At 42.1% G+C, this 12,924-nt stretch overlaps 1 protein-coding gene and 1 non-coding gene across 23 annotated transcripts in view; one reads left to right on the top strand and one right to left on the bottom strand.

Moving 5' to 3' along the window:
* Positions 1-12,924, bottom strand: part of Tenm4 (teneurin transmembrane protein 4) — a 2,842,490-nt gene that overhangs the window by 535,884 nt on the left and 2,293,682 nt on the right. The gene's annotated exons all lie outside the window — the stretch shown is intronic.
* Trnaa-cgc lies at positions 2,325-2,397 on the top strand. Its single transcript has one exon. It is a non-coding gene; the product is annotated as a tRNA-Ala (tRNA).

Here is a 12,924-nt window from a genome sequence, read left to right as displayed (position 1 = left end):
TTTTCTAATTCTCCCTCACCGCCTGCCCAACACAACATTCTTTTCCAATGGTCTCAGTGGCGAGAAGATGATGGAAAGCATTTGGCCAGAACGCAGACCTCATTAACTCCCATGTCTCTCCATCTGCTATCTATCAGGCACCCATTGCAAGGAGGCAGATGACCAATAAAAGCCCTCCCGTTTCCCTTTGTCTCCAGGCCAGTGCGTGACAGTGCAAAGCTGTCCACAAAGGTGGGCTCCCGTCTGGGCTTTGCTCTGCCTTGTGCTTTGTAGCAACAGCATGGGGTTTGCAGGGCTCAGGAAAAGGAAAGCCGAGTTCACAGCCAATTCAGAGGCAGCAGCTGGGCTCAGCTGGCGTCCTCTGTAGGAACATGGTGAACAGCAGGAACACGGTGGAGTAAGGAGGCGGCTACTCTCAACACAGGAATCTGTTTCAAATGAGTGTCTGTATTCCCCAAGGGCACCGAAAACATGGCTTGATTTACAAAAGTGATTTCTGTGTTCCAGTTTTTCCAGGAATATGCTGCTTGCTGAAAGGAAGGTACCAGGAGTCCGAGTCGATACTAAATGTTCTATAAATAGGAGTTACTGGTAGTACATAAAAAGTATGCTGAGGACACCTCTATACCTGTTACAGGTGGGATATAGGTTTGACTCTGAGCTTCCTGGCAGCCAACAGGAAGCAGTAAACAGCATCAGTTTTGATTTGTTTTGCAATTCCTAATGTCTAAAAACCCAGGACAAGCACCATTATTTAAGCCAGAAAAATATCTTCCATAGGTTCTCAGAGAACAAACAATGTGTAATGGGAAGAAAAAGGTGTTGCTGGGCAGTATCCCAATGAGAGATGCAGGGGCCATTTTCCTGATGTTGAGTGCAGCCCCTCCTTACCAGTGTCTGACTGTGTAGAAAGGGTGCCACCTTTCTCCCCATGCTACCAAGGCAGCTGCAATCACTGGCTGGAACAGCCGCTCCACAGTTCCAAGCCACCAGAGCCAGCATCCATCGCTTGGCCTTTGTGTTTTGTCACTGGAGGAATTAGAGTACTATTAATCAACCAATCAGTCCAATAAGTCTCATTACCATTGAAGAAGAGAAAGTAGGTTTTATTTATGCAATTATAAGGCATTTAAAAAACAAAGGGATTGTTATTAATACTTGAGCCTGGCAATCTTCCCAGAGTGGTAAACTGACAAGAGCTTTGTTGGTGAAGAGGCGACACAGCAGTTATAGATCCCTGTCCCTTTGCTCTAAGCTTCTGGTTTGTGGCAGTGCCTCCTGAATATTCAAGGAGGGTTCTGAGGGTCCTTGGCCCTCAGTGTTGTTAGGAGAAAATATGGGTGGTTGGAGAGGTCGGAGAATGGTGCACTGCAAGATCCTGGCCAAAAAATCCAGCCTCTCTGGGCAGCAGCTTCCCAGTGGTTGTGTTGGAAACTGAACCAACGCACTGGGAAGAACTTTTACAAAGTACTTGTACCTCACCCCCATTTCATACCAGCTGAATCAGAATCTCAGAGGGTGACCTCCAAAGAGTGTGTTTCAGAAGGGCTCCTGGTGACTCCAGAACATAAGCAGATCTGAAGGCCATGCCTGGTTGCCTCTGTGAACACCTGCCTTTAGTCTTGTCAACATTTGGGATTTCTAGGAGATATCCCATCCAGGGTTCTTTCACACAACTACCCCCAGAGGCCCCACAGGTAACCCAGTAAGTGAAGTCATCCAGGTACGGGGCAAAAGATGCTGATGTGTCTTGAGTAGAAACACAACACCTGCTGGGTTGTTGTTCAAGATACAGTACAGGAAAAAGCACAGGGCACGTACCACCCTCAACCTCCAGTTTGGGAGCCCTGATAACCAACAGACCCCAGTCCCAGTCAAATGGCTAGCTCACTGGCCCGTAATGCATCAAATTGGCTGCTTCCTGGTGAAGCAGCCATTCCTTGCTGACTTCCCTGTGGAAGCCTCAAGCACATGCGTGGTGAGCATTCAGTAAGTGCTAACTGAATCAAACATTCAATGTGCAATCAGTAAATACTGACTGTATCAAGCAAACAGTGGGCATTCACTAGGCCGGCGTAGTCCAATGCTGTCACCACAGCCCACGTGTAGCTAGCTGTTCATCCCTGGAAGCGTGGCTAGTTCCAACTAATAATTCGTGGCACATGTAAAATACATATCCCATTTCACAGACTAAGTTTTTCATTTACAAATTTTAAAGTTAATTACATGTTTAAATTTTGAATATATTGTGTAAAATAAAATATCTTACTAAAACTGATCTGTCTCACCTGTTTCTTTCCCTTTTAAAAATGTGCCTATTTGCTAGGGATATAGCTCAGTTGGTAGAGTGCTTGCCTCGCATGCACAAGGCCCTGGGTTCAATCCCCAGTACCACAAAAAAAAAAAAAAAAAAAAAAAAATGAAAAAGGAAAAAAAAGAAAGATAAGAAAAAAAAGTCCCTGTTAGAAAATTTGAAATATTTTATTTCCATTTGGAAAATGCTGCTCTGAAGTCAGCTTGCCTTCATTTATTTTTCACACATGTCTACGTTGTGTGTGATTTATTTTCAACATTTCTTGCCACCAATAATCTCCATTCTCCTGTCTTCTCTTTTCCTTCTCATCTTCAAGTAGGATGATAATGAGACATGAGAGGTGGAGACAGGATAGGGATTCAGAGAAAAACTAGTCTTCCTCTGGGGCTGGGAGGGCACACCACCTGTTTCCAACTCCCTCCCTCTGCCCAGGGTGTGGTTATTTGTAAATGACTCAGGAAACTGTCTAGGTTCTTTCCCTCAAAGTTTTCCTCTCTGATGCTTTTCTCATTTGCTTCTCATCCTTCAAGCCCCAGAGAAACTGCTACTTCCTCTGTGAAGCCCTCCCTGATGTGGCAGATGGAGTCAGTAGCACTCCAATTTGCCCCCCCTGTCACTGAGCTCAGGTCACCATTGCCACGCTTCTCCCAGGAATGGGTGTGATCTCTGGACCAGTTGGTCTCCTTCACAAGGTTTCTTAGATGTAAGACTGGTGTTCTCTTCTTTGTGGCCCCAAGTCCTGGCTCAAGATCTGACAGATGCTTGGCAAAATGGTGGATGAATGGACGGATCCTTCTTCTCAAAGGGAGGTATCTTTATTTCCTCAACAAATACTTACTAAACACCTACTATGTACCAAGCATACCAAGCACAGTCTAGGCACAGAGAATACTGCAATGAGCAAAACAGACAAAATGCCTGCTCTCATGGAGCTTCTAGGCCAGTGTAAAAATGTTCCTCACAACATGGTGGATCCCAGATGTTCAATGAATCTTCATAAGCATGGCTGCAGAAGAAGAGGGTGAAAGGGCAGGGGACGTTCCTGTGCCCAGAGCCCATCCTTTTGCAAGATTCGGGCCCTGATCTTTGCTACGGCTCTCACTAGAGACTTCCTTAACAGAGTCTTTACAACCCTTTGCTTGCATTGAGTACTAAAGAGTTTAGGAGGTGCAATAACAGAGTGACAGCCACTATTTATTGGTTCTGATGGAGATAGAGGAGGCTCTGAATTGACCAAAGCAAGGCTTTTGCTTTACTTACAGGCATAGCAGAAGTGACTGAGGAGATTGGTAAGACTTTCAGGATTGTCTAAAAAGAGTAATCAAAAGAACAGTAAATGGAAGCCATTGTAGCCATGAAATGAAGGATCATTGAACTGAAGGCTCTCTGCCCTTCAGTACCACCAAGTTTTGTGAGAGAGACAGGCACACACATTAAGTCATGAGATACGAACCAGGTTGAGTGACGAGCTAAGCACTCACAGGGTACATTTTGGATCTCTCATAGGAGTCTTGTCTTCTCTCTATAATTGCTTCCTTCCAATTTCAGTGACTGATTTCTCCATCCACCTACCTAACCAACCAGAAACTAGAGACAACCCTGTTGCCTCCCCCCACCACTCTCTTTACCATCCACATGTCATCAATTGTTTAGTTGGTCAGTTTTACTTCCTAGCCATCTCTCCCACCTGCCATGTGTCTGCATCCACACTGCCAGCACTGGAGTCCGGTCCTCCCTCATCACATCAACACCGGGGCTATTGCAATCTCCCAGTGTCTTCTCTTGACATAGTCCCCACACATAATGTTCTGCAGAGGCCACCTGCTCTGTTTAAATTCAAAGATGAATATCCCAACATGAGAAGGATATCGGGAAAGCCTCACTGCTCAGACCATGGTGCTAAATCTGAGCCAGAGGATGAAGGGCAATGCTGGGTAAGCTGCAGAGGACACTGGAGTAGAGTACAGAGATTAAGCTTTAGAGTCAGAAATGTCTGGCTTCAAATTGCAAATCTGCTACTTTCTTGCTTGGAACCTAGGAAAAATCACTTACTATCTCTGATTCTTGGTTTCCTCTTGTGTAAAAGAGGATCATCTTGTCTACTTCCATGGTATGGCCTCTTTTGACCTTATAGTACATGCCATAGAGAATGAATGATTCAGGGTATGGATAGAACTTATCCAAGTATCTGGAATTCAAGTTTGTAATAAATTGTAGTTGATTGAAAAGAAAAAAAAAGATGATTCATGGAAAGTAGGTCTTTGTCTCCTTAGAGAAAACTAGAATTCCTACAGAACCCAGGTCCTGCCCCAGATGTAGCACTTCCTCACTGAAAAGTTCCAGATGCCTGTATAACCTATAAATTGATCATGTTTTTAACTGTGCTGGCAAAATTTCACCTTCTTCTAAGTAAACCTCGATAGATGATCCTTTCTATTTCATCACATGATTGTGAAGAATCCTTAGCTTTTTTAGTTTTTTTTGCTTTTCAACATTAATGTGAAGAAGGAAACACTCAGTTGTGAAATTCCAGTGTTTAAGAGGGAAAACTGAACTGCTTTGAAAAAGCACAGTCACTCACTAAAGAGAACCTTCTCTACTCCGAACTGAGAGAGAGAGAGAGAGAGAAACAGAGAGAAAAACAGAAGGGAAAAGGAGACCTAGAAAATTTGCAGCAATACATGGATCAGCAAACTTTTCCTTAAAGTGTTGAACTGTAGATAATGTAGACTTTGTGGGCTACATGATCTTTGCAACTGCTCAGCTCTTCATTTTAACACAAAACGAATGACACAGACAATATATAAATGAATCATGTTTGTATCTTAATAAAATTTTGTTGACAAAAATAAGTGGCTAAGTGAACTGACCCTGAACCATGGACTAGCTGTCAGACACTGTAAGTTCACTTCATCTCTTCAAACCTTACTTCCTCTACCAAAATATGGGAATGACTGGCATGAGTGAGAACTAACTCAGTCCTCATTGTTTATGGATTCCCTGTGTACCTTTCCCCTAAAATGTATTTGTGAATTTGCTTGTTCATTAGATTTACTTGTAATCCCCAAATGACTCAATATTCTCATGGTCATTTGTGACTGTGCACAGAGTAATAAAAAAATAATGTCACCCAATGTGACATTCCCAGCTGAGTTTGAGCACAGCAGCTCTCTGCCAGCTTCTTGTTTCAACTTTCCTACTAGAGACAAGGGTCCTTGTCACAGTTTATTTAGTACCATGCTTTTCATATTTTTTTGTGTGTGTTTGTTTGTTTGTTTCCTTTTTTGGTGATTTCACAGTGTAAAATGTCCCTCAAGCATAGTGCTGAAGTGCCGTCTAGTGTTCCTAGGTGCCAGCCGCAGTGTGCCTCACAGGGAAAATGCATGCACGAGATCAGCTTCACTCAGACATGAGTTATTGGGCTATTGGCTGTGTGTTCAATGTCAGTGAATCAAAAAATATGTTAAATAAGCTATGTTAAAGTAGAAACGCACATGAAATGGTAATGAATTGATGGGTTGGTGAAAATGTAGTAACCAGAGGTGAGCAGGAGCCTAACCCTGTTTTCCCCTAGAAGCAATGGCTCAATGTTCACTAATTCAGTGTTCACGTCTGTTTCAAACAACATAACTACTACGAATAATAAGAAACACCTTACATGAATACACGGGACAAGGTAGTAGTTAACAGTCTATTATAAAATTCTTAGTTAATAACAGTGCTATGGGCTGGGGATGTGGCTCAGTGGCAGAGTGCTTGCCCAGCATGTGTGAGGCCCTGGGTCCCCTGCCATCCCAACCATGCTCACACACACAAAAGCATTTTAAATAAAAATTCTATGACATGCTATTATTACTAGTTAATCACAGCACTTTACTGTTATTACTAATTAACCACATTAGCATCAGTCCATCTGTAGCAAGAGTGCTACATTGCTGTCATTAAGTGGTTGTATCCAAAGTCAGCCAGAGAATGTGTCCACTTATTTTTCCCATGACTTCCTGAAGGGAGAAAGATAGGCTTTCCTACCGATGGTTTCCCAGAGGCTTCTGTAGACAGAAAACAGTATAAGGTGGTCTCAGGATCACTAACTTTGGGCAAAGATCCAAACAGCCTCTTCAGGGAGGGAAATGAGGAGCTATACCTGAAGGCCCCACCTGAGTGGGAACAGGCCTCCTCAGGCCTTCACTTGCCCTGTTGGTGGAGCAGACTCTGAAAAGCAGCACCCCCACTCCTTGCTGCCCTAGTTAAAATGCCGACCTGGTATTTATTTGTTTTCTTCCAGACAGATGCCAATTATAGGGGGTTGGGGGAAGAGACAATGGCCCAGATCTGATTGACAACGGCTGCTGAACAAGGGGCCTCTGTGGCATGTTTAATGAAAAGGCCACTGTGTTTTTATTGCATCTATTTGATTTTAGAGTGTCGTTTGTAAAAACAATTCAACCAGCAGGATTAACTGCTCCTGGGCTTTCTCTTCTCCCTGCAGCTCTGTGGGTGTCCTGCTGTCCCCTACTTCCTCCCTTCCTGTCTCTACCAGCAGCAGGTTCCTTTCCCACCTTCCAGGAAGCACAGGCCTGGGCACAGGCCCTACCAGGTCAGGACCCCCCTTGGCTCCTGGCTCTGTCTCCATACCCCCTACTCCCCAGCACCACCCTCCTTCTGATCAGCATCTCCCCTTGTCTGGCCACATGCAAGAACCTTGAAATTATGCTTCTTTCTGTTTCAAGACTCTGGAACGATCCCTCCACCCCAAGAGGCTTCTGGAAGCATGCAGGGAAGATTTGGGTTGTTATCAAGGGAGCATAGCTGGCACCTAGTGTGTGCAACAGGACTGTGATATCCAAAGCAGTCCCCAAATGGTTTTATGCCATTTTGTAGCCAAAGCAATCTAGTTTCTAATCCTGTAATCTAATTACCATAATATATGGTATCTAAATTACTTACCATTAAATATGCTATATTTACACTTTTAATCTAATTACTATTCTTCCCTTCTCTTAAGTGACTTGGTATCATCTGCATCAGATCAAATTTGAACACCTCATAGGGCATATAGGCTTTCACTGAATTCTAGGCCCTTCTGTCTCCCCAGGTTATCTCTTCTCATTGTGTTCCACCGACCATGGCTTCAACCCCAACCCCAACCCCAACATACTCTTCACTTCTACTCCAGCTCTGCTTCCTGTTCCTGTTCTAGCAAGAGCACCTTCAGTATCTTCTTGACAGTCAAATGCCTATCCATCCTCTGAGACTCTGTAGGCACCACCTCCTGCAGGAAGTCCTCTGTGACTCCGTCAGCCTCAGGCTGTCCCCATGATGCATAGTGATTGCTTATTGAAATTGTACCAAATTCGTGAATATTTTAAATGTTCCTATATCCTCAGTATTCAGAACTTTATATACTCTAGGCAACTAATGAATTGTTTTTTTCTTTTCTAAAAGTTAAGATGAAAATTTTTTAGCAGTTAAACTTAGCATTAATGATTTTTCACCTACTCACGCACATACACAAAATATAAGACAGTGCTGTTCTTGCTAACATTTCATTGCTTTATCAACTTAATTATTATGACTCTGGTTAACTCTAGGACTAGGTGGAAAATTAATTTTGACCAATTCTGAATTTCACTCTTAGTCCCTCTGTAGCACAAGGATGGCTCTGGAGTCCCAGATTTGTGGACCAGTGGAAGGCAATGGAAATGTAGCACTTCCCGTGTCACATTTGCAAGGCCCTGCTCAATCTCCAAATAGTTTATAAAGCTGGCTAATCTCCCTGCACCTTAGTCTCTTCGAAAGAAAAAATAAAGGACCTCTGAGATCCTTTTGTGGGATGAGCAAGCTCCCTTAGCTAAGACCTAACTTTGGCAAGATGTGTTCTAGTGCTATCCAATAGTCCCATAGTCAAAACTTTCCTTACAACATTAGGAGTGAGGCACCTTCTGAAAGGCAGAAGTTTGAGCTTTGATTTCTAGATCACTACCTATGATATAAGGCATGATGAAGAACTAATGAAGCTTCCTGGGCTGTCAACCCTGAGTGACTCAGCCCACATAAACTCTGGGAATCAGATAGACAGCCCCACTGCCTATCCTTCCTCGCAAAGCAGCTGGCAGCCCACTCTGAGCAGAACAGCCCCAGAGGTTCTACAAAGTCAGTTGCACAGCCCTCAAATAATGACAGACCTCTGCCCTGCTATCAGGCACACTGTGCCACACCTGTGTGGGTCCATGAGCATGACCCCATTTCCATGAGACTTGCAGAATGATAAGCTTCATATACTTGCAGCCAATCTAACCATACCCAGAGTCACCTGCCAGCCTGCCAAAGAGACCTGCAGCCCAACCATCAGTGCCATCCCAAAATGCTCACAGTGTAGATCCGTGAGATACCTGCAGGCACTGCTGCAGTTGATTCCAGTTGAAGAAGCCACACAATATTAAAGTACCCAACTGGAACCAGAACCAATAAGGCCTACTCAACTGATACCCCAGGACACATCACCAAGAGAAACTCACTATGAAAGTTACCCCATGAAGTTGGTAGAGGCAATTGATCTTCCAGGTGTACAAATATCAACATAAAGATATAAGAAATATAAAAATAGAAGGTAGCATGATACCTCCAAAGCAACATAGTAACTCCCTAGGAACAGACCCCAAAGAGGGTGAAAAATCAATGAACTGCCTGAAAAAGAATCCAAAATAGTTATTTTAAGAAAACTTAATGAGATACAAGAAATATAAAATACCCATGAGATTATAAGGAGAATTCATGATATGAATGAAAAAATTCAGCAAAGAGACCATAAAAGAGAACAAAACAGAAACTTTGAAATTAAGGAAGGCAATAAATGAAAAAAAACAATCAGACCCTTAAGACAGATTCTTTGAAAAAAATCCAATCAGATTGAAAGAAAGAAAGAAAGGTAAAAAGAGTGAAACAAGTCTATAAGACTCTTTTTTTTTTTTAAAGAGAGAGTGAGAGAGAGGTAGAGAGAGAGAGAGAATTTCAACATTTATTTTTTAGTATTTGGCGGACACAACATCTTTGTTTGTATGTGGTGCTGAGAATCGAACCCGGGCCGCACGCATGCCAGGCGAGCGCGCTACCGCTTGAGCCACATCCCCAGCCCTATAAGACTCTTGTAACATCATTAAGCAAATATGTACATTATGAGTAATTTTTCCTTTCCTTTGCTTTATTGAACTTTTTGACTGAAATTTATTTGAACCAAGAAGCTGTTTTCATGGGTTGATGAGAAAAAGAAAATAGTTGATATATTAATAGTCATTAATAGTTGATATACATTATGAGGAGAATAAATGGGAAAAGGCATGGAAAACCTATCTAATGAAATGATTTCTAAGAACATAATTTCTAAATCTTGGGAAAGATATAGAACTCTACATCTAGAAAGCTCAAAAATCTCCTCATAGATTTAAGCAAAAAGGATCCTTGGGGCTGGGATTGTGGCTCAGTGGTAGAATGCTTGCCTAGCATGCGTGAGGCACTGGGTTCGATCCCCAGCAACACATAAAAATAAACAGATAAGATACGGCATAAAAAAATCCTCTTCAAGGCATATTATAGTTAAACTGTCAAAAGTATAAGAAAAAGAGAGATTTTTAAAATAGCAAGAGAGAAAACATCAAGTCATATATAAAAGACTCTCCATTAGACTAATAATAGACTTCTCAGTGGAAACTTTACAGAATGGAAGAGAATGGGATGAGATATTCAAAGTCCTGAAAGGAAAGAACCACCAACCAGAAATACTATATCCGGCAAAATTATCCCATAGAACTGAAGAAGAAATAAAGTCTTTCTGAGACAAAAACTGTGGCATCTCATCTCCACTAGACCAGCCTTGCAAGAAATGCTTAAGGGAGTCTGCATTAGAAGTGGAAGAATGATGCCTACCACCATGAAAGTAATCAAAATTACAAAACCATTAGTAAACTAGATACACAAAGGAGAAAAAGAATTAAATTTTATCAAAACCAAAAACTATCAAATCACAAAGATGAACAAGAGAAGAAGGTAACTAAGATATATAAAGCAACCAGAAAAATATTAGCAATAATAAAAAATTAATTTAGCTATCCCCCCTAAAAATATTGAGGAGGACCTCTCTATAAGGAGCCTTTCTGCAGAGCTTCCCCTGACTGGAAGAGAAGCTTTAGAGACATACATGCAGCGGAAGAACTGACCCTTCAAAACCATTCCTATTTAATTGCATTATTTAGAATTACAGAGGTATCCAAAAGAAGAACTAAAAATGTGATCTAGATTGACTCCTAATTACATGTGCACTGTGAAAGGAAGCTGGATGTCAGTAAGCTAATCCTTCATTTGACCCAGCAGGAAGGCAATGGATGGAGTGTAAAACTGATACATCATTGTGGAGCAGTTTAAGTGATGTGGAAGTAACCACTCGAAGAACTAAAAACAAAAGTAGTTAAATGTGGTTGCCTCTGGAGAGGAGGTCTGGGTCTGGGGAAGGAATTTGCTTTTTACTATAAGACCTTCTATATTATTTTATTTTGCAGTCATTTATAAGGATTTCCTTGATTTTAGAAAATGAAAAACAAAACAAAACAAAAAATTCCCTGCTTTTTGCTTTCCTTGCTCTTCTAGAAGATACTGTCCTTGGAGGGCTTTGGTAAAATTCCTGTGTTTCTGCTCAGCTACCTCTCAATCTTGTGATTTGTAGATGAACAAGATGGTGTTAAGGGAATCTATTGTGTGTTACACATTCATTCCAAGGCAAGTGGTACAGGAGCCATTTTTCTAGAAGTGGTAGTGAATGTCCAGGAGTGTTCCATGTTTTCTAAAGATAGTTCTCATCTAAGGAATCAATAATGAAGCTGGGGAAATTACCAAGCATCATAGCTCATTTACATGGAAAGTAGTTGACATATCACATCTTTGTTAATTGCTTGGAGTAAGTGATCTAAAAAATCTTCAAAAGGAAACCCAATCCTAGGAATAGAGTGAAAAGTTGAGGTCCAGATTATCCATATGTCCATGCTCCTATAGCATTCTGTAGGGTTTTATTAAAACACCTATTAAGTGTTTGTAATTGTTTGGATTTCTTAGACTTTAATTCACAAGTATTTGTTTACTAGTGACCCTCCAAAGCTTGCACAGGAGACACTCTAAGTATATGTAATTGTACTTGCTCAAATGAATCATACTTTAGGATATGGACATGGATCTGCTCAGAGATGGTCCTAGGAAGCAAAGAGAAACCAGCCTCTCCTAGTCACACATCCACCCATAAAAACACAGGCTTGAAATTAGTCAGATGTTGGCTCAAAAACCGATTCCACCCTTTAATAAATCCATGTCTTGGCCAAGACCATATACCTCTCAGATCCTCAGTCTTAAAAAAAGGCTATCAATCCTTGGTATCCATAATTGTTGCATTGATTAAATAGCTGCTATAAACTGGTCCAGAATTGTTCCTGGAATATGATAAGTTGTTAACACTCAATTTCATCAAATTGAAGGTGTTGTCAATTATAGCTACATAAACAATAAGACACTAGAATTTCATGAACCATTGAAAAAGGGAGAAAATTCCTACAGCAATGCCAGATCACCCACCCTCAACTATAAGATACATCCCAACTTGAGTGATTAAAGTATTAAATTACTGGTCTTAAAATCAAATGTATGTGATAAATATAGTGCCCACCCACTCCCACCCCACTACTACTGCTGGCCACTGCTTTTTTCCTGGTGAGTCACTGGATAGAACTTGTAGGAAGAGTGTGCTGAGCTCTTACCTGGATCAAATTACATGAACTCAGGAGATGGGTTTGCTGGTGCCCTGGAGCCTGGAAGGAGAGGAATGGCTATTCACTAAGTCCTCAGTATGGCTCAGCCACCTCCCTTAAATTATTTCAATCACTTCTCAAAATAGTCTTTTTATGTATATTACTCATGTTTAAGAGAAAGAAATGGCTGTTCAGAGGTGAAGTCACCCAGTTAGCACATGTCAAAAGCTCTACCAGAAACCTGGGCCTGTGGTCTCCACCAACCCATGCCATTTCCAAAGGCCTCTGCCCCAAGGCTGTCTGACCACCTTGCTGATGGCTGAAAAGGCACTGAACTCTTCAGAAAAGCTCAGATCAAACCACCTGAGCTTATGAGATTAATACCAGGAACAGAACTTAAAGCAACAGGTCATGAAGACCCTTGTGAGCCCTGGAGGGAGGAGTGGAGCAAGGCTGTCCAGGCCAGCAGGCTGGCAGGGCACAGGATATGCATAACTCTTAAGACCCAATATCCACTCACAGGGAAGAATGGTGGCCACCTCTTCAGTGTCAGAAAGATTTAACACTTGGGCGCACCCCATACTGGAGAGGGGACGTGGGCAGTGTGTGAGAAGTGGAAATGACCAGGGGCAGGAAATGTGAGGTTGGGTGGGAGTGTTGGGAGAGGTCACCTTAGGTCCTAAACAGGTCAAAAGCAAACAATTACATAGGTGGCAGGGACAAGGACAAGAGGAAGGAGGTCCCCCACAGGAATCTACATTTGCTCACAAATCCACATGCCTGGCTTTTGCAGAGGCATCAGGCTTTTTCTCAGGTTTGCTAAGA

Source organism: Marmota marmota, unplaced genomic scaffold (assembly GCF_001458135.2).
Source record: "Marmota marmota marmota unplaced genomic scaffold, marMar, whole genome shotgun sequence".
Lineage (NCBI taxonomy): Eukaryota > Metazoa > Chordata > Mammalia > Rodentia > Sciuridae > Marmota > Marmota marmota.
The sequence above is the reverse complement of the archived record's forward strand: the minus strand, read 5'-3'. Positions and strand labels throughout refer to the sequence as shown.